Source organism: Petromyzon marinus, chromosome 22, assembly GCF_048934315.1.
Source record: "Petromyzon marinus isolate PM22_M1 ecotype Great Lakes invasive population chromosome 22, UKy_Petmar_22M1.pri1.0, whole genome shotgun sequence".
Classification (NCBI taxonomy): Eukaryota; Metazoa; Chordata; class Hyperoartia; order Petromyzontiformes; family Petromyzontidae; genus Petromyzon; species Petromyzon marinus.
In genome coordinates this window covers 328,160-353,570 of record NC_133688.1, presented here as the reverse complement: position 1 = coordinate 353,570, position 25,411 = coordinate 328,160, and the positions used below count along the sequence as shown (strand labels likewise).

At 49.1% G+C, this 25,411-nt stretch overlaps 1 protein-coding gene across 1 annotated transcript in view; it reads right to left on the bottom strand.

Annotated features, from left to right (window-relative positions):
• The window catches only part of LOC142925616 (fructosamine-3-kinase-like), a 38,914-nt gene that overhangs the window by 13,102 nt on the left and 401 nt on the right, over positions 1-25,411 (bottom strand). The window lies entirely within an intron of this gene.

The following is a 25,411-nucleotide window of genomic DNA, read 5'->3' as shown; positions in this document are numbered from 1 at the left end:
ATCAATACAATTAGTCTCGATTCACGATCAACAAAGACAATATATAGGAAAATCTCTGATCGGTGATTTTGATTGCATCATATTGCAGCGCCCCTTTGATGATGTTATAAAGCACTTGCCCCAACAATCTGTTAAAGGCTACACGGGGGATCTTTGTGTGCGAGTAGCTCAGATCCTTGAGAGATCTGGACACTGTCCGATCATCAGCGAGCTCCTCCGGCAGGCAAGGCTGAGTTGGCTGTTGTCTGTGCATTAAGAGGTGTTAAATATCCCACGCAGAGGAGTCTGCTTACAGGACAGATAAGAGGTTCTTCACGTACTGTGCCCCGTGTCACCTGAACGTTAAATGGTGCCCCGGTAATTCAGTGTCCACCGCTGAATCATCTTTCACCATCACCACTCGTCCATGAAGGCCAATGCGATGAGGCCATAGATAGACGGCGCGTTATGACGGAGGGGGGGGGGGGGACCAGGAGAAACGTCTAACTACGTGACATCACAACACCCTGCACACAACCGTAGTGGCAGATTAGGGTGCGCATCGTTAACGAATATGTGGTGTAAGTGGTTGAGAGTAGATGGGCGGGCACGCCATGGGCTGGAGTGGAGGTGGACTGATGCGGTACGGGAGGATGTGGAGCTGAGTGGGCTTTGCCGACGACTGGTACCAGCGGTGTCGGGATCGGCCTCTGCGAGGGAGGCTCGTGAAGGACGCTTCTACTGGGCAGTTGGAGACAGTCGCCCTCCACCAACAACAGAGGAGTGACGCTCACAACAACGAGCGGAACACCGGATGATAAATATGCAGCAATTTGGCACAGTACAGGGAACAGGTGGTGCATCTGCCAGTCATCTCAGTCAGCCAACCCATGGCACCTGGGTCTGTTCCAGGACCTCCGGTCAGCGAGCCTTCGACACTTCACGTGGCTTCAAAGTGCACCTGGCCTGGCACAGGCGCCGTGGTGACGTCACTGTCACTTATTGGCGAATGGCGACGGTCGATAACGCAGCGGTGGTTGTGAGAAATGCTATTTTGGGGGGGGGCGCCAAACCTGACCAGCTGTAAACCTCACGTCGCCTCGCAGCCACACAGTGGCAACAGGGAGTTCTGGATGGGTGCAAGGGGCTGGTAATCCCCCTCCACCTTCAACTAAATAACCACACACGCGAGCCCTTGGGTCTCTCTGTGAGTCGATGGATCTGTGTGTGGTGAGTCTATGGGTTTCTGTGAGAGTCCGTGGGTCTCTGTGTGGTGAGTTTATGTGTCTCTGTTTTATGAGTCTATAGGGCTCTGTGCGAGTCTGTTTGATTCGGTGGTTCTCTGTGTGGCGAGTCTATGCGTTTTTGTATGACTCTATGGGTCTCTATGTGGTGATTCTATGGGTCTGTATGGTGAGTCTATGGGTCTCTCTCTGAGTCTATGGGTCTCTGTGGTGAGTCTATGGGTCTCTGTGTGAGTATGGGTACGATTGAGTCTATGGGTATCTGTCTGGTGAGTCTACAGGGCTCTGTGCGAGTCTGAGGGTATGTGCGTGGTGAGTGTATAGGTCTATGTGTGATGACTCTATGGGTCTCTATGTGATGGATATCTGTGGTGCACATATCCTGGCACAAGCGCCGTGGTGTCGTCACCACCACTAAGTGGAGAATGCTCCTACCCCTGCTCCTGCTTGTGCTCGGGAAGGAGAGAGAAAACTAGACTAAGGTCCACTCAGCTAAACATCTCTTTTTCAGAAGCGACTTGGCACCAATGATAGCTCAACGAAGTGGCTCATCATCACAGTCACTAAAGTTTTAAGTCAAAACTTTAAACGAATGTTTCTAAATGTGGAGGGAAAAACCGGAGGACCCGGAGAAAAAGTCCACACGACCACGGGGAGAGACAAAGACACGCAAACTCCAAATATACAGCAGGCATCAGGGTCGAACCCACAACCTCCTGTACACCAGGCGAGGTAGTTAGGGGGGAAAGCCCAGACAGCGAGAGGGAGGAGAATTAGTCAAACTCACACTCAGTATTACTAACTAACCATGATACACTCACCATGATACTCACCATCATACTCACGCATTCACCATCATACTCACACACAAGCCCACACACATCAACAGTCGCCATTCACCACTACGTGGCGGTGATGTCCCCACAATAACTCAGGTGCCAAGGTTTGACGGCTGTGCCAGGCTAAGTGCGAGGGGGGCAGGGGGGGAGGAGCTCAGGTGTGAGGGGGAGGAGCTCATGGCTCTGACGTCACGGGGGCGTGGTTACATTGGACCACCCCCGCGTCTCGCGCCACGTGCTTCCCACTGGCAGTTTGGCCGTTAGAGAGACGCGGACCGACTCCAGAGCAGGAGTGGAACCGAGTTGTGGGTGAGTGGTGGCGGTGGTGGTGTGAGTCTCTCTGTGCGAGTCTGTGTGTGTGTGAGGCTTTCTGTGTGAGTCTGTGTGTGTGTGACTCTGTGTGTGTGTGTGAGTCTCTCTGTGTGAGTCTGTGTGTGTGTGAGTCTCTCTGTGTGAGTCTGTGTGTGAGACTCTGTGTGTGTGAGACTCTGTGTGTGTGTGACTCTCTGTGTGAGTCTCTGTGTGTGTGACTCTCTGTATGTGTGAGTCTGTGTGTGTGTGTGACTCTCTGTATGTGTGAGTCTCTGTGTGTGTGTGTGAGTCTCTGTGTCTGTGTGTGTGAGTCTGTGTGTGTGTGTAAGTCTCTGTGTGAGTCTCTGTGTGTGTGTGTGAGTCTCTGTGTGAGTCTGTATGTGTGTGTGAGTCTGTGTGAGTCTCTGTGTGTGTGAGTCTGTATGTGTGCGAGTCTCTGTGTGAGTCTGTGTGTGTGTGAAACGGTCGTAGAGCTGACAGCGCGCCGCGCTATGAACCCGGCGACCCCGTGTTGGATTCCCTCTAAAGGCCAACAGCAGTAACGATTATCTGAACCGGTGCTGGGCCTCCCCTAGGTTGACTCAACCTCGAATGAGTACCTGGTGTGGTGTGTAAAGATCGCCACTGGGGAGACAAAGGCGGCCGGGCGTGGTGCTGGCAATCCAACCCCCTCGTGTGTCGTGCTGGCCTTCATACGTACTGCTGGCTAACAGCACTTGCCCCTACAGCCTGTTAAGTCTCTACGGGGATCTTTGTCTTTGGTGTCCCATACTGGCAGGGGGAGGAGTGGTGGTGTTAATGTTGGTGGTATTAGTGGTGGGGGTGCTCGTGATGGTGGTGGTGTTAGTTGTGTTAGTGATGGTGGTGTTAGTGATTGTGGTTGTTAGTAGTGGTGATAGTGGTAGTGTTACTGGTGTTAGTGATGGTGGTGTTGGTGGTATTAGTGATGGTGGTGTAAGTGAGGTGATTGGATGCCATGGTGGTCCCCATCTTTAAGAAGGGAGACCGCACAGACTGTAACAATTACAGGGGCATCTCACTCCTCAGTGTGCCGGGAAAGGTCCTGGCAAGGATTATTCAACACTGCCTTACCAGGCATGCTGAGGAGAGGCTTGCGGAGCCCCACTGTGGTTTCAGGAAAGGGTGGTCCTGCACAGATGCCATATTTTCTGTCCGTTTGCTAAAGCAGAGGTGTAGGGAATTCCAACAAGACCTACATCTCTGCTTTATTGACCTGGTAAAGGCCTATGACACCATCAGTAGGCCTGGGCTCTGGGTTCTTCGTGCTTTCGGAGTCCCTGACCCGCTGCTCACGATCTTTAAGGACCTTCATTATGGTGAGCGGACCCGGGTAAAACTACATTGCCGGGAGTCGGAGCCATTCCCTGTTCACCTTGGGGTGCGACAGGGATGTCCTCTGGCTCCAACATTATTTAACATCTATTTCGACCACGTAGTTCGTGAGGCCTTCAGTAGCTGTACCGGAGGAATTTCCATCTGGTACAGATACAGTGGGAGGCTGATCAATGCCCGGATGCCATCAAGGGATGGCTCCCTATTGGTCAACCACGTTATGTATGCCGATGACGTGATAATTGCGGCTCACTCAGAGGAGGAGTTGGAGGCGCTGCTGCTAAAACTGGAGTGTGCCACTAAGAGGTGGGGCCTTACCATCAGCCCCACCAAAACGAAGCACCTGCCTGGGTATTTTGTACCATCGGGCACTCCACCTCCACAACTCCCAATCGGTGATGGGGCAGTTGTGGAGAGAGTGGAAAGTTTCCCATACCTGGGCAGTGTGCTCATGACCGTCTCCGGTTTAACAGCAGAGGTCTCACTCCGAATCAGTCGAGCGGCATTATCTTTTCAGCAGTTGCGTAACGCTGTGTGGAAGCTACCTGGTCTGTCGCTCCACACGAAGCTTCGGGTCTTCTCAGCCACAGTCATTCCCTCCCTTCTCTACGCTTGTGAAACGTGGACCCCCCTAATGGAACATCTTTGCCGGTTAGAAACGTTGAGGCTGGCCTGCCTCTGATCAATCCTGGGTTTAACCAGGCTGGATTGTGTGAGGAGCTCACAAATCCTCGAAAGATCTGGACAAAGCCTCATCAGTGAGCTCCTCCGGCAGGCAAGGCTGCGTTGGCTGGGCTATGTAGCCCGCATGCCCAATCACCGCATGCCCAAGCAGCTTTTATTTGGCCGGATCGAGGGGGCTGAACGGACGCAGCACGGGCTAGAGAAGAGATGGAATGATGTGGTACAGCAGGATGTGGAGCTGAGTGGACTTGCCGATAACTGGTACCAGCTGTGTCAAGATCGGCCTCTGTGGAAGAGGCTCGTGAAGGACGCTACTGGGCAGTTAGAGGCAGTCGCCCTCCAACAACAACGGAGAGCGCAGGAACGACGCTCACAACAACGAGCAGAGCGCCGGATGGCTAAAGCACAGCAAGTTGGCACAGTAAGGGGCACAGGTGGTGCATCAGCCAGTCATCTCAGTCAGTCGACCTGTGGCACCTGGGTCTGCCCCGTGACCTCCTGCCAGCGGGCGGGCGTTCGACACTTCACGTGGCCTCAAGGTGCACATGGCCTGGCACAAGCGTCGTGGTGACATCACCGCCACTTAGTGGCGAATGGCGATTGTTGTTGTTGGTGTTAGTGATGGTGGAATTTTTGTTGCTGGTGTTAGTCGTGGTGGTGTTAGTGATGGTGGTATTATTGGTGCTGGTAGTGGTGTTCGTGGTGGTCTTAGTGGTGGTGTTAGTGTTGGTGGTATTATTGGTGGTGGTGTTAGTAGTGGTGTTAGTGATGGTGTTAGTGGGGTAGTGTAGCGGTTAGCGCGCTGCGCTAAGGACCTGGCGACCTGGGTTTGATTCCCGCTCACAGCCAACATTGGTGACGATTATCTGAACTGGTCCTGGGCCTCACCCTAGATCGACTCAGCCTTAAATGAGTATCTGGTGCGAGGTGCAAACATTTCCACTGGGGAGACAAAGGCGGCCGGGCGTGGTGTTAGCTACCCACCCCCTCGTGTGCCGTGCCGGCCTTCATAGGTGCTCGCTGACAGCACTTGCCCCAACAGTCTGTTAAGGCTATACGGGGGATCTTTGTCTTTGTTCGTGGTGTTAATTGTGGTGTTAGTAGTGGTGTTCGTAGTAGTGGTGTTCGTAGTGGTGGTGTTTGTAGTGGTGGTGTTCGTAGTGGTGGTGTTGGTGGTGTTACAGTAGTGTTAGTAGTGGTGTCCGAACAGAGGAGCAACGCTCACAACAACAACCTTTGAGCCGGGCATCTAAAATGCAGCAAGTTGGCACAGTCATCTCAGTCAGACAACTCATGGCACCTGGGTCTGACCTGTGACCGCCTGTCAGTGAGCCTTCGGCACTTCACGTGGTCTCAAAGTGCACCTGGCCTGGCACAGGCGCCGTGGTCACATCACCGCTACTTAGTGGCGAATGGCAGTTGTTGTTTTTTGTATTTTTCGTATTGTGTGACTGGTGAGGATGTGAGTCCGTGTTGATGAGAGTCCGCATTGTGACGTGACGTGGGTTTAGACGTGGGTGTGTCATGCCCCTTCAACTCTGCGTGTCCCTTGCCTCTGTCTGCCGCTCTCCGCGCAGAGACCCGGACCGCGCGAGAGACACCGTGAGCTCTGAGCACCCTCGTCTGCAAGTTGCTACCATGGAGGTACATGTGGCTCCTCGACTCGTGTGGTGAAGTATGGGTGGACGTGTGTTCTCCCCTCTGCGTGTGCCTACCTGTCATCTGTATACCTGGGTGTGCTTCTCCTTGCCCGCCTAAGTGTGTGCGCGTCTATCAGAGTGTCTCTCCGAGATCCTGTTGGTGTACGTGCCCGTCTACGCGTGAGCATCTACAGCGCTGTTATCTATCCACTGATGGATGAACGCCTCCCTCCCTGAGACCCTACTACCCCTCACATCCTGTGATGGAATAATCCGCCAAGCGCCGATTTCGTCGCACCATCTCTCTGGCGGCTCTCCTCTCTGATGTGTTCTGTTCCTTGGTTGTCGCTCCGTTATTATTCTTGACCGTGAGCCATTGTTGTCCCTCCTAGCCATGGCTCGTCCGGCCCGAGTCCCACTCACTCCTCTTAACAGTTTGAACGATCCCATTGACCTACGTGTGACCTCGAAATCCACACGTCTTTCATTGTAAATCCAAGCATGGCAACTGATATTGGCCAAATATCCCAACGCTGAGAACTGGCAACATCTCGGCAGGACCCTCCTGAATGTGGAGCCCAGGATGTCAGAGATGCTGGCTCAGTGCTCGCCCACTGCACTTGCTCCAACATCTTAATCAAGCCCATATGGTGGACCTTTGTCTTTGTGTGTGTAGATCAGCCGAGCTCGAGAGGCTCGGAGTAACGGCGAGTCTTGCACCACGTGGAGTGCGCTGTCCTCAGCGCGCACCGGCTCCATCCGCAGCAAATCGCCACAAGGTAAGAATAGAAATGAGTGACGTCAAGATGGCCACGCTGAATGGTGGGACATCACGACGGTCATGTTTCAAGGGGGACGTCACAGTGACCATGATGCATGGGGGACTTCATGGTGGCCATGTTGCATGGGTGGTGTACCGTTCGAATTTTGCCGTTCTCTGGTCTAACACCGACGAGACAAGGTCATAAAGAAGGCTGTCTCTGGTGCGGGCCAGTCAGTTTCAAAGACAATGCCCATATATTATCGGAGCATGTTTGTTTGCATATTTTTCCACAAGTACGTGTGGTAAATGCAGACTTGATGCCTTGCAAAAGGTATCTATTTGGTGTTTGAACATATTAACACCTGTTTTTGTGCCAGAAAGGGTAAAAGCTATTTTTATTTCATTAAATCCTTCTTGGCATATCTGTGTTATATTTATCTAATTCGTTAACCCCGTTTTCAAACCCAAGCAACCTAAGATGTCCTCAGAGCTGCATATAGCTGGACATCGAACAAAGATGGTCACTGCATGGCACGCTTTCAGATGTGCTTCTGCAGTCATCTGGAATGCTCTTCCGACATTAGGCAGCCACTGGAGCGATGCACTTTTAAATCAATAATTTTTGCGAACTTGTTAGTTTGTTGCCTTTCCCCCTCACTTCTGATTAGCAGGGCTGCCGAAGCACGGTTTAACATACGGACATAACTAGTATTGGCCAAAACATCCAAATCCCCTGCAAATTCCTCAAATTGGGATCACACAGCAGATGTAATGGCAGCAGCGTCGCCCCCATTCTCTGTAAAGCATCTGCAGGAACCTCCTGAAAAGGAATCTTGAGACTTTTTGAGGCTGTGCTGCTTAAATGAAAGATCACCGACAGCTGTTGTTATTCTCTTGCCTGCAGCAATCCTGGCTCTCTTTGGCCCACAAATGACCCACCGGGAGAAGCTGGAGCTTGTCGCCATACAGGAAGTATGGTACTTTGCGCTCCGCAACAGATCCCGGGGACACAACAACGATGGATACGACGACCACGAACATCATTACATTCCAGTGAGACTCGCCGCAAAGCCCCCGCCGTGGGGGCGGTCACAGGGCGTAGCGGTCGCGGGGTTCGTGGCTTCTTGTCATTGCAATTTAAGCACCAACCAACCAGAGAAAGCACACGTGCACTCTCCCACACACTTCACAATCAGAAGTTTATTTCCCAAGTTAAGCCCATTGAGCTAAAGAGCTTTTTTTAGGGTGACTCGGCCAGCAGACATCAGATCATTCCACAATAACAGATTTAAGAAAACCAAACACTTAATAAAAGCAATTATTTCGTAAAATAATACTCACATGTTGTGATTTTCAAAATATAGTCAGTCTAAATTTGTGTAATTTTGTGCAGGTCCACCATGAGCACCTCCACTACCGCTATGAGGTGCTGAAGAAGATTGGGGATGGAGCTCAAGGCCAGGTGATCCGGTGCCTTGACCACAAGATGAACACCCTGGTGGCAGTGAAGATCTTGAGATCACCATTGAGGTAAGAATTCAGAGTGGTGTCGTCACAAGGACGACGTTGTTGTTACGTCCAGTGCTGTGGGCGGCCGTGTGATGAGGTGGTGACAAGTCGTGCCTCACGTAGAGGGTCCCCGGGTCGACTCCTGACTCGGGTGTCCTCCTGTGTGGAGTTTGTATGTTCTCCCCCTGTTCTGGATCAGTTCACTCTTACATTACATTAAGTCTTCATTTAACCTGGTAGATGCATTCCTGAAAAGTGCCGCATTAAGGGAAAGCACATTAAGCAAACATAATATCCCCATATATAATGTAACGATAAAGTTTTGCAAGATATAATACACGCACACAGTGATGTAAAGAGATCAATAACGGAGGGCATGCTGTCACGTCACGTGATCATTCCGCATTCCGCCTACTGTGTCATACCGCTCAGCCTTGCAATTTTATAGCGGGCACATTACACGTTATAATGGGCGCTTTCCTGCATTAGAACAGAAGCATTCCGGATTATAATGGGTGCGGTCCGTGTTATAACGGGAGCCTTCCACGTTATCATGGGCACGTTCCACGCTATAAAAGGCGTGTTCCACGCTGTAATGGGGTTGTCCCATGTCATAACGGGCGTGTTCCGTGTTATAACGTGTGCGTTCTGCGTTATAGCAGCTACATCATGGGACCTCCTTTGCCAGTACCAAAATATACTCCCATAGAAGGTCCATGATGTAGCCGTTCACCCTGAGCTCTCGTTACTCTGATAACGCTTGTCTTTGTGCCGTACGCCTTTTGGCGTCCTCTGGTCTAACATCGTTTTTGAGACGAGGCTCAAAAGAAAGCTGTCTCTGGTGTGGACCAATCAGTTTCAAAGACAATGCATATATTATCAGAGTATGTTTTTTGTTTGCATTCTGACCACAAGTATTATGGTTAATGGAGACATGATTCCTTGTAAAAGGTTTCAGTTTGGTGTTTTAACATCTTAACACCTGTTTTGTTGCCAGAAAAAAGGGAACATCTATTCTGATATTTTGGTACTGGCAAAGGAGGTCCCATGATATTCCACGTTATAATGCCTTGCTCTGTGAGAGCCACATTCAGTCACGACTCAGCTGTGGCTCAGTCTCTAAAACTCAGGCTCAGCTCTCGCTCAGCCGTGGTTTGGCTCAGGCTTGAGCCGCTCAACTGCTGTTAAAGATACATGAGTGGCTCAGCCGTGGCTTGGCTCAGCTTCTGGGAATCCTGAGTGTGGCTGGGGCCATGCTCGGAGTCGGCTCAATTCACACATTAGGGAATCACTACGTTCAGGCAACACCCCAAACCCCCTTCTATCCCTTGCTTATTTGATCCTCTTCCCGATCCTTTCTGGAACCTTCCATGAGCGCGCTACCGGAACTCACAATGCCATTACACTTGGGGAACGCATATTTATTTATTTATTTCGGAATAGAATTTGTTTCTGGTCATTCCTTTAGCAAGTCTAAGTCATGATTCATTTGTGGATTTTCTCTGCACAGCTCCAAGGATGATAAATTTCAAAGAAAGGAGCTCCAGATGGCTCTGGAACTTCAGGGCGAGGGCAGTGATGAGGAGTACAACGTCATCAAAGTCCTGAACCATTTTGACTTCAGAGGACACCACTGCATTGTCCTGGAGCTGTTGAAGTACGTACCATGTGTTCCCACCGCCCCCCCACCCCCCATAGCGTGGTTAACTACATTAGCTAAACTAAAACTTTTATTTAACAGGTAAAGCCCACTGCCCTATCAGTTATTTTTCACAAGCAGCCTGGTTACAAATGATAGCTAAAAAAAGTGGCTGATGTGGAAATGTATAGCAGCCAAATACTCTAAACACAAGTTTCTAAATGTGGAGGGACAAACCAGAGAACCCAGAGAAAAATCCACGTGACCAGGGGTAGAACATGCAAACTCAAAATATACATGCGTCACGGTCGGGATCAAAGCCCCGATCTCTTCCACACCAGGGGAGGGTGATAACGTCACACCACCGGGGCTAGATCTTACTTTTGGGATTCCTGTGCCACCCACGCATTGCGGTACTGTGGAGCTGTAATGTGTCCCGGGTGCACGAGGCCACTCCTCTTTTCTCAATCAGCCCCGCCCACTTTTATATAGCCACGCCTCCACTCGATCAGCAGGTTGGCTGCAGCGCAGTGGTGACGCTTGTGCCCCTCGGTGAAAATCCCTGAGTTCGATTCTCAACTCAGACGCCTTTCTGCGTGGAGTTTGTATCTCCTAATGGATAATTCCACCACCTGGAAACAGAGCCAATGAAAGCAAGTGGACAGATGTGCTAACTGATTTGGTTTATCAGCAAACTGATGACCTAAACCCACACTGAGCTATGAATCATATTAGTCGTGAATGTGCAAATATAATATTAATATTGTCGTTATCAGAATCCACGCAGTATTGCAGGGTATGACACTGACGCTGCTTCGTTGTTGTCATTGTTGTTGCTGCTGCTGCTGCCTCTTTCACAGGGAGAGCCTCTATGATGTGATTACGGAAGCGGGGTTCCGGAAATTGCACATGGGGATGGTGAAAACTTACACCAGGGGCATCCTCAAGTTCCTTTGCCACACCAAGGCCAGGAGCATCATCCATGCGGACATCAAGCCAGTGAGTGGACACAGCATTCAGCGTGACTTTGTTCCGGAGTTGCGTCATTATTGGGGACTCGGTCCATAGAGAAAACTAACCACGTTGGTCACAGGGTCGATGTGTTAGCTCTGTCCGTCTATCTGGAAGGAAGCAGGGTCACGTTACCTCTGGTGATGATCTGGTATGAATTAAACTATCGTGTAGAGTCGTGTCGCTATTGGGGGACTCACCACAGATAAAACCAGCAATGTAGATGACAGCGTTGCCCCAAACTTTGGGAAACACAAACCGGAGCTGTAAAGAATGATTTTCAAAACGTGCCAAACACGCGTTTGAACTGACAGCTGCCCGTTGTCAGCTTCCATGCTGTGAATGGAAAACTTCCCAAGACAAACGCGCGGTGGAAAGCGTCACGAAATCCGTGCGCCCTCGAGTGTGGTTTTTGGTCCGTAACTCGTTATCGGGCAGCTGTGAGCAACTAGGATAAGTTGTCTATAGAGCCGCACCCTTTTACTTAGATGGTGCTTCAGAGGGCTTTAAATGTGATGAGCCTGGACTAACATCGCTCATCTTAAATTTTGATTTAAAGCTTTCGTGACTGCAGTAATTCATATTCTTAGTTTTTTCGGTAAAGTCACGTTGAAGGGAAATTTTTTTTTATTGTTTTATATATATTTTATTATTTTGTTGTTTCCCTTCAACGTGACTTTACCGAAAAAACTAAGAATTTCGCTCATCTTGACGCATTTGAAAGGGGCACCCCCAGTGGCAGCTGTCAGAAAACAGCGAATGTTGCACTTGACTCAAGGTTGATGACGGCGCTACGCCTCACCTAGTTCCCCTGTTTAGTTTGTACCGTGGTACGTGATTGATCCACTGCTGGCTGAATGCTATCGGCGTAACCTCCGAGTGTGAATTCCTTCTGCCTTTCTTCCTTTAGGAAAATGTTCTACTCAAGGATCCCGTAACCGGCACCGTCAGGGTGACGGACTTTGGCACCAGCTTTTTTGTGAAAAGGCAACGTGAGTAACCTCACCTGGGTGTGAGTTTCTGCCTGTGGGTGTGTCTGTGTTCCAGTGTGTGTGTGCAAGTCTCTTAGTGTCTGTACATGTGACAGTGTGTGATAACGATGCTGTTCATGACACAGTGAGTATACACACACACGTACATATATATTTGTTGTTGTTGTGCAGCTCTGCATGTGGGTGGGACCCTGCCATACCTCTCTCCGGAGGTATTGCTGGGCTACAGATTAACGTGTGCAGTGGACATGTGGGCACTGGGCTGCACAGTGGCGAAGTTGGCGACCGGCAGGAATTTATTCCAGTCGGACAGCTGCGACGACCACCTCCCGTGCTGCATGGAGGTATTTCCAACTGGCCGTTCACCCGCTCGTGATTCCCCCCTCCTTTCTTGAAGTTGTAGGCTATGGGGGGGGAGCCAGGAGAGGGGGGGCGATTGGCTACTTGGTGATCTGGCGAATGGCAGCCATCGTATGTTGTATGTGTGTACACGTGTGTGTCTTGTACGTGTGGGGGGAGCAGTGGTGTAGCGGTTAGCGTGCTCAGCTACAAACCTGCTAATGCGAGTTTGATTCCAATTCACGGCCAACATCAGTGAGGATTATCTGAACCGGTACTGGGCATCCCCTAGTACAAATCAGCCTCAAATGAGTACCTGGTGCCTTGTGTACCTGCTTCAATATGGCCAACCATCCCCTCTCTGTGTGTGCCACAGTCCTAGCCCTCAACAGGTGCCGCTACTGTTGCTGCTGCTGTTTCTACTCACTACTAAAACACTTGCCCCTACAGTCTGCTGCGGCTACACGGGTGACTTTTGCCTTTATCTCAACCATGTGCAGATCCTCGGGTTGCCTCCAAAATGCATGATGGATGCAGCTCCTGACGGAATGCACTACTTTGGTGAGTTGAAGGGTGGGGCGAGCATCCGACCGGATTCAGTGTTAGGGTGTGGCCTGGAGCTGTTGTAGTTTTTTTGGGGGGGTTGCCATGGGGGGGGGGGGTCTCTTTGTATTTTCAATTCCTTGGGTGAGTGGGTGGGTAAATAGGCGCGTGGGCGAGTGGGTAGGTGGGCAAAGTGGTGGTTGGTGACTGTGTGTTTCTCCTGCTGTGTATGTCTCCTGCAGATCGTTTGGGCATGATGTTCTGCCCAGTCAAGAGAAGGGTGCCAGGGAGCTTGTCACTTCAGAGGGCACTCAGAAGCCACGACCCGGAGTTTGTTGACTTTGTCAGCTCCTGCCTGCGGTAAGAATCATCCCCCACTCCCTCCCCCCTCCCCATGAGGATTTCCCCCACCAAGGTGATCAACGATCGCTCTCCACCGATAACCAGGAAGATGTGGAGCTGAGTTAACCTGCCGATGACCAGTACCACCGGTGTTAAGATCGCCCTCTTTGGAGGTCCGTTAAAGATGCTCCTCGGCAGTGCGAGGCTCAGGGCATTTTAAGAGTACTGCGTATTGAAGGATTGACGCTGCTACCAAGACTACCGCTGCTGCCGTGCATTCCTGGACCTCGTGGGAGAAGGGAAGGAACGTCAATCCTCTCACCACGCCTCTCTCACCATGTGCGCTGCGTGTGACCCCCGTGCGTCTCTCAACAGATGGGATCCGGATTGTCGTATGACGCCAGCGCAGGCGCTGGGTCACAGCTGGCTCCGGACCGTGGCCACCAGCACCACCAGCAACGCCACCGCCACCACCATTGCTGCTCCTGGCAGGGTACAGTGTTTTGGAGCTGCTGAGCGACGGTAAGCCACGAGCTGCTTGTCCAATGTTCAAGGCAGTCCATAGGGAGGTGTGGGGCCCGGGGCAAGTCACAATTAAATCAGAAGTATTAGCAACAATACAGGGGTTTTTTCGGTTAGATCGCATAGATATACATGTGTTGTTAAACTCACCACCACCCAACACAGCCAATTAGTAAGGTGTATCATGTAAACAAAATGTGCCAATTAGTTACTAGATCAGCACACCAGTGTTGGAAAGTAAACCCACCACATTTACTATTCGATTTCGACATTTTGCCGGGGATTGCAACCAGCCTCATAAGGTGACGGCCAGAATTGTGGAGAAATACTCCTGTTTCGGTCGTAAATAGTGATAAATGTGAATGTGATGTCATCATTTGTGAGCCAATCTGGTGCGAAAGCCTACGTGTTAAAAAGACATTTGACGTCTGACACCGTGACATCGAAGCACAGGGCCGCCAAAAGCACGGTGCCTGGGGCGGTTTCCCCAGTACACCGTACCCGGGGGACGGCTCTGCTCCTGTTAATGTATTTATATTTATTACTACTACCCTTGTTTAGCCAGCATGAGCCTCACTCAGTCTCAAGACTCTTTTTCAGTAGAGTCCTGCCAAGTTGTTTGCAGTACAGAACAAATTTGCTTTTGCTACTGCTGCTATGCGATCCCGATTGAATGATTTGGAGGTTCAATTTCTAACACTGGCGAGGATGTCCATCCAACACTGGTTGCGTGGCGTGTGTCAGGGTTCAGTTACGTGGAGGAAAATGCCAAACCCAAAGGAATGAAAGTTACATTTTAATGTACAATTTCATTGAGGGACTGTATGTTGTCTTGGAGGGGTCTGGGGCTGTTTTTGTTGATGTTTTGCTGCCTTGCCCAAGTTTACATTTAGTGTTGAAAATCTGGCAGGATTTTATGTACTTGGTGCTTATGTGCTCAATTTTTTGTGACTTGCTTACATTTTTACACGTTGCACTCCTTTTGTTTGTTGTTGTAACTTGCTGACCGTGTGCCTCGACTGCATATCTGTGAAAGAAGAGCTTCATAGCTTATCGGATTCCTCTTCATCCAGTCTAAATAATGTATTCTGATTTTGGAAACCAATGCAGGACAAAACGGGGGGGGGGGGGGAGGGGGTAGAACACACTCCACATTCCACACGGAGAAAGTGGCCCAAGTATGGGAATCAAACCCAGGTCCCTCTTTGAATGAGTTCCAGCCCTGCCACCTGCAAACGAACACATGTACAGTTCAAACCCCACGTATACATTCGGTTATATACGGATGTATTTTTATAATTGGTTCCTGGGTGAGGACAAATAATGAGACAGCCATATCTTTGCCATGTAGCCCTTCATCCTTTGTGATATCGTAAGACTAATGCCCATTCTGTAACCAGACCCACGATGGGCAAAGGTATGCTGCATTATTGCAGCATCGTTATTAGCCTGGTTAATCTATCTGTGCACACAGTCAATCCGTACGCGGACGATGGTGGGGGGGGCTGTGATCTCTGCTGTAGCAGGAAGTTGGAACGGTGTCGTGCGCATCTCTTTACAGAGCGGAGCCGGCGCTGCCCCCATCCTCCGCGCTTGCCCTGGCCTCTAAATGGATGCTGACGTTTGTGGTGGAAGAGGAGACCCTGGTGGAGGAGCTGGTGGTGCAGGAGGAGGAGGAGACCCTGGTGGAGGAGCTGGTGGTGCAGGAGGAGGAGACCCTTGTGGAGGAGCTGGTGGTGCAGGAGGAGGAGACCCTTGTGGAGGAGCTGGTGGTGCAGGAGGAGGAGGACACCCTGGTGGAGGAGCTGGTGGTGCAGGAAGAGACACTGGTGGAGGAGCTGGTGGTGCAGGAGGGGGAGGAGACCCTGGTGGAGGAGCTGGTGGTGCAGGAGGAGAGTCTGGTGGAGGAGCTGGTGGTGCAGGAGGAGGAGACCTTGGTGGAGGAGCTGGTGGTGCAGGACGAAGAGGAGATGGAGGGGGAGACAGAGGAGGTGGAGATGAAGAAGGAGCAGGAGGAGGAGATGGTGGTGCAGGAGATAGTGGTGGAGGAGAAGGAGATGACAAGGAAAGAGGATCAGGCGATGGTGATGCAGGAGGAGAAGAGGAAGCGAGGGGGCCTGGCCCGCATAGGGAGAACCATCCGTTCACTCCTCCGACGCGCGCTGCTGTGTGGTGGCCGGTCCACCACACAGTAGAGGTGGTGGTCATGGATCGTTGTGAACCACGACCACTATCACCACACCCACCACATGCACACTCCACACATACACCCCCCTGTGATACCCACCACCCACCACACACACCCTGCACCCACCAACCCCGTGACACCCACCACACACTACACAAAGGGCTAGGGGTTTAGAGGGTTAGGGGTTTATAAAGTTATGGGTTTAGAGGTTTTGGGGTATTTTGGGGATAAGGGGTTTATATGTTTAGGTATTTCGAGGGTTATAGGGTTTAGGGGTTGAGAGTGTTAGGGGTTTAGGGGTTCAGAGGGTTATGGTTTTAAGGGTAGAGGGGTTAAGAGGGTTAGGATTTAGAGGGTTTTGGGTTTAAATATTTTGTGTTTAAGGGTTTAGGTTAGGGGTTCAGTGGGTTAGAGGTTTGGGGGTTTATGGGTTAGGATTTTAGAGCGTGATGGGTTTAGACCGTTATGGTTTTAAGGGTAAAGAGGTTTTGAGGGTTGAGTTTTAGAGGGTTACAGTTTAGAAGGTTATGGTTTTAAAGGGTTCTCGGTTTAGAGAATTAGGTGTTTAGAGGGTTTATGGGGTTTGATTGTTAAAGGGTTAGTGGTTTAGAGGGTTAGGAGTTTATAAGGTTATGGGCTTAGGGGTTTAGAGGTTTTGGGGTTTTTAGGGGGTAAGCAGTTTAGAGGTTTGGGGGGTTTTAAGGGTTATGATATTTAGGGTTTGAGCGTATTAGGGGTTTTGAGGGTTATGGTTTTAGTGGGTTAAGGGTGTAGAGGGTTAGGGGATTAGAGGGTGAGGGGTTTAGAGGGTTGGGGTTTTCGGGGTATTTGGGTTAGGATTTCAAAGGGTGAGGAGTTTAGACGGATAGGGTTTTAAGGGTGAAGGGGTTGAGGTCTTTATTTGGTAGAGTTTAGAAGGTTATGGGTTTAGAGGGTTAAGGGTTTAGAGTTACTGTCGGTGTTTAGAGGTTTAGGGGGTTTATGGGTTTTGATTGCTCGGTGTTTTGGTTTACAAGGTTACGAGTTTGAGAAGGTTATGGGTTTAGAGGTTTCGGTGTTTCGGGGATTAGAGGTTTATAAGGTGAGGGGTTTAAAGGGTTATGGTTTTACAGGTTTATGGGTTTAGACAATTTGGGGTTTAACGGTTTAGAACAGGGGTGGGCAAATTTTTTGACTTGCGGGCCACAATGGGTTCTAAAATTTGACAGAGGGGCCGGGCCAGGAACAGATGGATGGAGTGTTTGTGTGAACTAATATAAATGTCATGTAAAAATAATAACATGAAAGGATTTGGCCTTTAACAGGTAGCAAAGCATTTATTTGCAAGGCAATTTAACAAATTGCACCAACATGAACAATACAAAAACATAAATTTTGATTTAAAGCTTTCGTGACTGCAGTAATTCATATTCTTAGTTTTTTTTTCGGTAAAGTCACGTTGAAGGGAAACAACAAAATAATAAAATATATATATAAAACAATAAAAAATTCTCACGACCTTTCGACCATAACTCTAACGGTCGTCTTCAGGTGTGTTGATTTGCATAAATTTATTTTTAAACAGCGCATTTATTTATTTATAAAAACGTTAGCGCCACGCGCAACGATTTGGCAGTTTATTTAGGACTAGTCCATCTATATTCTGAAAAGAGGGGGGGGAGACGAAATTTTTTATAATGTATGCTGTCTGAAAGCCACTGTAAGTGTGAACAATCAATTAAGACCTGAAATGGTTTATCAAATCTTTCCAATGATTGCTAAGATAGAATCCATCTTCTCGGTTGAAATTGTCTCTGTGCTTGTATATGTGGATAGCCTCATGAACGAATCTCTCATAGTAGCCAGATGGCTTACAAAGAACCTCTGTCTTGGAAAAGTCAATGGCATGTGAGCCTACTGAATTAGAACAATGATCTGCCACGGCCGAGGTGTTGGTCCTACCGTGTTTAAGGTCTGCTTTGTGTTCACGAATGCGGTCCGAGACATGGCGTTTGGTTTCTCCAATGTAACTACTACCACAGAGGCAACTTAGTTTGTAGACACCAGGGTATTGTATGTCCGGAATCACATCTTTTACAGACGGAACCAGATCACGGATTTTATGTAATGTGTTGAAACGGACCTGGATCTTGTGTTTATTCAAGATTTTGGAGATCTTTTTTGTGATCCCCGCAATGTAGGGTAAAGTGATGGTTTTGAAAGGCTCCTCAAGAGGGTTCTTCTTCATGGTTTGAGTGATAGCTTTGCGGATTGTATAGTCGGAGTAACCATTAGCCCTAAGAGCTTGGTGTACGTGCTTGAGTTCACTGCTTATGTGTTCCTGGTCGGATATGCATTGGGCTCTATGATACAGAGTCTTGATGAGAGAATTCTTCTGTGATGGATGGTGGTGGGAATCCGGTTTCAGATAAGCATCCGTATGGGTAGCTTTCCTGTAGACAGAGTGGCTCATTGAACCATCAGGTCTCTTTTTAATTAGGACATCCAAAAAAGGTATCTTGCCATCTATTTCGACTTCCATGGTAAATCTGATGGCTGGGTGTATGGAATTGATGTGGTCGAAGAATTGGTCTAGAGCAGGCCGACTGATCATTTCTTTGTCAGTTGGAAAACGTACAAAATCAGCAGAGGATCAAATACTTTTTTCCCTCACTGTACATTGCGGGGGTCAAAAAAATATCTCCAAAATCCTGAATAAACACAAGATCCAGGTCCGATTCAACACAGTACAAAAAATCCATGATCTGGTTCCATCTGTAAAGGATGTGGTTCCAGACATACAGTACCCGGGCGTTTACAAACTAAAGTGCCTCTGTGGTAGCAGCTACATTGGAGAAACCATACGACATATATCGGACCCCATCCGCGAACATAAAGCAGACTTGAAACACGGTAGGACGAACTCCTCTGCCGTGGCAGATCACTGTTATAATTCAGTGGGCTCACATGACATTGACTTTTCCAAGACAGAGGTTCTTTGCAAGCCAACCGGCTACCATGAGAGATTCGTTCATGAGGCCATCCACATATACAAGCACAGAGACAATTTCAACCGAGAAGATGGATTCTGGCTTAGTAACCATTGGAAAGATGTTTTAAACCATTTCGGCTCTTAATTGACTGTATTTTATGGTGATTTTCAAACCGCAGCCCTTTCGCTGGCACTGCCTCTTAATACTTCTCACACCACGGTCAATGGTATGGTTTACAACAAGTAGTATAATAATTAATAGTATAACATTGTAAAGTTTAACATAACTCATAAGGCAATATATAGCATCGTAATTGCATAAATGAATATACATCAGTGTGGTATATAGTTGGGTTCATAGAATAAGACAGTGTAATATCACAAGTCTAATAGTTTATAATCTAAAGTATAGGGTAGTGTAAAGTAACGCATTGTATAATTCAAAAGTGGAATTTGTCTATGATATGATGTTATACCATGTAGTTTAGATTGGAAGGTATATTGTATTATATAGTAGTCCAGTTTACAGCATAGTCATAAGGCAACTCAGGACACAACAGCGCACCTTGGCTGTTGCACTTGCCCTTTTTCTTGTTTCCTCTCTGCCTGTGTTCCCAGCCCCCCCTCCTCCTCTCCGGAGGTGATGCTGGTAACATGCAAATTCATATTTTAACTCCGCCCACACAGCTTAATAGACGCGGTCCTTGCATGTCAGCATTCATTCAAGCTCTGTCTTCCGGACAGACCTGTCTCTTCACTTGAAGAAGGCCACTTGTGTTGTGGCCAAAACGTCGTGAGAATTTTATTGTCTTATTTTATTTTATTATTTTATTCCCATTCTACGTGACTTTACCGAAAGAACCAAGAAGATGAATCCTTGCAGTCATGAAAGCTTTAAACCGAAATTTACTTATGTCACCAGGCAAGGCCCATTGAGCTATATAGATCCTTTTCAGAATAGACCTGGCTACAAATGATAGATATACGAGTGGCTTATCACAGATACATTTATTGCAGCCAAATCCTCTAAACGCATGTTGCTTCTAAATGCAGAGGGAAAACCCTGAGGATCTAGAACAAAATCCAGGCGACCACGGGTGAGAACTTACAAACTCCAAATATACAGGCGACAGGGTCGGGATCGAATCCACCACCTCCTGTATACTAGGCAAAATGGTGAACATCTCACCACCTTGGCGCCTCACTCTCTGACTCAACCATCCACTCACTTACACGCTAACTTATCCACTCAACTTCCCATGTTAAATTACCCACCCAGCCGTCACTCACCCATTCACTCACTCACCCAACCCGTCACTCACCCCTCCGCTCACCCACCCACTCACTCATTAACTTGCCCACCTATCTTCTCAACCACTCACCCAGCATCCCACTCAATCTCATACCAAACTAATCTACACACACCCACACACCCACTCACTGACCCACTCACTTATGCACTCGCCCAACCACCCACTTACTCCCTCATGCACTCACCAACCCACCCACCCATCTACTCACTCACACACCCACCCCATCAATCACCCACCCACTAACTAGCACCCACACACTCACCTACTCACCCACTCACCGACCCAGCACTCACTCACCGAGCCACTCAATCGCTAACCCACCCACTCACCCACCCACCTGCCCACTCACTCACCCAGTCACTAACGCACTCACTCAATGTATAACCCACCCACTACCCACCTAACCTCCTTCCCACACACTCATTCACCCAACCACATACCCACCCACACTCACCCATACACTCACCTACTCGCCCAGCTTCTCAATTATTTACCGAGCCACTCACCTAATTACCCAGCCACTCACCTACTCACTCACCCACTTACACATCCACTCACCCTGCCACCCACTCTATTTCTAACCCACACACTCACCCAACCACCTCCCACTCCCTCGGCCACTCACCGACTCACCAAATCACCCACTACCCAAATAACTAATCATCCACCCACCCATCACTCAACCAAACAATAATAAAGCCACCCAGTAATTAAACTACCCATTAACTCAACCACCCACTAACTCAACCAGGTTTATTTTACCAGGTAAGGCCCACTGAGCTACAAATATTGTTTTCAGAAGCACCATCGCCAAAAAATTATAGCTCAAAAAAGTGGCTTATCATGTATACATTTATAGCAACCAACTCCTCTATATACATGTTTCTAAATGTGGAGGGAAATATACAGGCATTAGGGTCAGGATCGAACCCACAACCTTCTGTATACGAGGCGAGGTAGTTAACATATCGCCACTGTGGCCCCCCACTATATGACTCTCCCACCCACTAACCCACACAGTCACCCACTCACTTAAACACCCACCGTCACATGCATCCAGGCACTGACTCACCCAGCCACTCAGTACCCATAAACCCACCCAGGCACTCACCCATGCACTTGCCCACTCATTCACCCACCCAAGTATCCACACACTAAACTAAATTTTGAATATTTTTTTTATATTTTACCAGGTCAGGCCCACAGCAAAATAGATATTTTTCAGAAGCCACGTGACCACAAATAACAGTTCAATGAAGTGGCTTTTCACGTAGAACGTTATAGCAGCCAAATTCTATAAATGCATGTTTCTAAATACGGAGGGACAACCCGGAGAACCCGGAGAAAATTCCACCCGACCATGGGGAGAAGATGCAAACTCCAAATGTATACACGCTTTAGGGTTGGGGGGAACCTACGAACTCCAATATACCGGGCGAGGGAGTTAACATCTCGCTACTGTGGCGCCTCATTTTCTGACTCACCCACCAACTCAACTACTAAAGCCACCCACACACTCACCCACTCACAAACCCACTCACTCACTAACCCACTGACTCATCAACACACCAAGCCACTCACTCAAGAACTTACCTATGCACCCACCTACACACCCACTCACTCTAAATATACAGACGTCAGGGTCGGGATCGAACCCATGACCTAGTTTATAAAAGACGAGGCAGTTAAAAACTCGCCACCATGGCACTCCACTCTCCGGCTCAGCCACCTACTCACCCACCCACTCACAAACCCACCCACTGGATCTCAAACACACTCACTCACTCACCAATTTACCCACCCACTCACCCTGACACCCACTCAATCTCCAACTGACCCACCCACGCACTCAAAATCCCACCTACCCGCTCAACCATCCAATAAACTGAAACTAAACAATTTTTTTTTATTTTACCAGGTAAGGCCCACAGAGGTATATCAAGCGACCCGATTACAAATAATAGGTCGACGAAGTGGCTTATCACGTAAACATTTATTGCATTCAAATCCTTTAAACGCATGTTAATTTGAAATGCGGAGGGAAAACCCGGCTATTTTAATGCACACAATGGATCGGAAGGACAAGCGCAAAGGGTTCGCATAATGCGCATGCATAATGTACGTTGACTCATTAACCTCCCCCCCCTCCCCACTTTGCATCAAGAGCGCCAAAGTGTGGTCACCACATCTATGCCTCTTTATAAGGAACGAAACAGACTAACTTCTCCACAAATCTGGCTGTCGCCTGATGAAGCTAGTTGTAATTACTGGCGAAACGTTGTACTCAGATTGTAAATGTTGTGGCTTGACTCTCCAACACACCGGTGTGCTGTACTAGTGATAAATTGGCATGTTCTGATTACGTGACAACCCTTACTAGTTGGCTGTGTCGGGTGGTGGTGGGTTTTAACGACACATGTATGTATTTAGGCGATCTAACCCAAAAAAAACCTCTACTATGGATAATATTGGTCGCGAAAGCCTACGTGTAAAACAAACCCCAAGGAATCAAAAAAATCGACGCGACCACGGAAGAAGATGAAAACTCCAAATATACAGCTTCAGGGTCGGGATCGAATTGATTACATCCTGTATTCTGGGCGAGGGAGTTAACATCTCGCCACTGCGGCGCCTCATTATCTGACTCACCCACCCGCTCAACTACTAAAGGCACCCACACACTCACTCACCCACTCACAAACCCACTCACCCTGCCACCCACCCACTCATACAAATCGGGCATCAATACCGTTGCTTTGTATGATATGTGAAACGAGGAATACTGCAGATAAAATCGGACATTTTGAGCTTGCTGCCGGATCGATTGAGTGGAATCAATACAATTAGTCTCGATTCACGATCAACAAAGACAATATATAGGAAAATCTCTGATCGGTGATTTTGATTGCATCATATTGCAGCGCCCCTTTGATGATGTTATAAAGCACTTGCCCCAACAATCTGTTAAAGGCTACACGGGGGATCTTTGTGTGCGCGTAGCTCAGATCCTTGAGAGATCTGGACACTGTCCGATCATCAGCGAGCTCCTCCGGCAGGCAAGGCTGAGTTGGCTGTTGTCTGTGCATTAAGAGGTGTTAAATATCCCACGCAGAGGAGTCTGCTTACAGGACAGATAAGAGGTTCTTCACGTATCGTGCCCCGTGTCACCTGAACGTTAAATGGGGCCCCGGTAATTCAGTGTCCACCGCTGAATCATCTTTCACCATCAGCACTCGTCCATGAAGGCCAATGCGATGAGGCCATAGATAGACGGCGCGTTATAACGGGGGGGGGGGGGACCAGGAGAAACGTCTAACTACGTGACATCACAACACCCTGCACACAACCGTAGTGGCAGATTAGGGTGCGCATCGTTAACGAATATGTGGTGTAAGTGGTTGAGAGTAGATGGGCGGGCACGCCATGGGCTGGAGTGGAGGTGGACTGATGCGGTACGGGAGGATGTGGAGCTGAGTGGGCTTTGCCGACGACTGGTACCAGCGGTGTCGGGATCGGCCTCTGCGAGGGAGGCTCGTGAAGGACGCTTCTACTGGGCAGTTGGAGACAGTCGCCCTCCACCAACAACAGAGGAGTGACGCTCACAACAACGAGCGGAACACCGGATGATAAATATGCAGCAATTTGGCACAGTACAGGGAACAGGTGGTGCATCTGCCAGTCATCTCAGTCAGCCAACCCATGGCACCTGGGTCTGTTCCAGGACCTCCGGTCAGCGAGCCTTCGACACTTCACGTGGCTTCAAAGTGCACCTGGCCTGGCACAGGCGCCGTGGTGACGTCACTGTCACTTATTGGCGAATGGCGACGGTCGATAACGCAGCGGTGGTTGTGAGAAATGCTATTTTGGGGGGGGCGCCAAACCTGGCCAGCTGTAAACCTCACGTCGCCTCGCAGCCACACAGTGGCAACAGGGAGTTCTGGATGGGTGCAAGGGGCTGGTAATCCCCCTCCACCTTCAACTAAATAACCACACACGCGAGCCTTTGGGTCTCTCTGTGAGTCGATGGATCTGTGTGTGGTGAGTCTATGGGTTTCTGTGAGAGTCCGTGGGTCTCTGTGTGGTGAGTTTGTGTCTCTGTTTTATGAGTCTATAGGGCTCTGTGCGAGTCTGTTTGATTCGGTGGTTCTCTGTGTGGCGAGTCTATGCGTTTTTGTATGACTCTATGGGTCTCTATGTGGTGATTCTATGGGTCTGTATGGTGAGTCTATGGGTCTCTCTCTGAGTCTATGGGTCTCTGTGGTGAGTCTATGGGTCTCTGTGTGAGTATGGGTACGATTGAGTCTATGGGTATCTGTCTGGTGAGTCTATGTCTCTGTTTGGTGAGTCTACAGGGCTCTGTGCGAGTCTGTGGATCTGTTTGAGTCTGTGGTTCTCTGTCTGATGAGTCTATGGGTCTCTGTGGTGAGTCTATGGTTCTCTGTGCAAGTCTGAGGGTATGTGCGTGGTGAGTGTATAGGTCTATGTGTGATGACTCTATGGGTCTCTATGTGATGGATATCTGTGGTGCACATATCCTGGCACAAGCGCCGTGGTGTCGTCACCACCACTAAGTGGAGAATGCTCCTACCCCTGCTCCTGCTTGTTCTTGTGCTCGGGAAGGAGAGAGAAAACTAGACTAAGGTCCACTCAGCTAAACATCTCTTTTTCAGAAGCGACTTGGCACCAATGATAGCTCAACGAAGTGGCTCATCATCACAGTCACTAAAGTTTTAAGTCAAAACTTTAAACGAATGTTTCTAAATGTGGAGGGAAAAACCGGAGGACCCGGAGAAAAAGTCCACACGACCACGGGGAGAGACAGAGACACGCAAACTCCAAATATACAGCAGGCATCAGCGTCGGGGTCGAACCCACAACCTCCTGTACACCAGGCGAGGTAGTTAGGGGGGAAAGCCGAGACAGCGAGAGGGAGGAGAATTAGTCAAACTCACACTCAGTATTACTAACTAACCATGATACACTCACCATGATACTCACCATCATACTCACGCATTCACCATCATACTCACACACAAGCCCACACACATCAACAGTCGCCATTCACCACTACGTGGCGGTGATGTCCCCACAATAACTCAGGTGCCAAGGTTTGACGGCTGTGCCAGGCTAAGTGCAGGAGGAGGCCACGGGCCAGACTCAGGTACCATGGGTTGACTGCTCTGCCTGGCTAGGTAAAAGAGGAGGGCTAGACCCTGGTGCTATGGGTT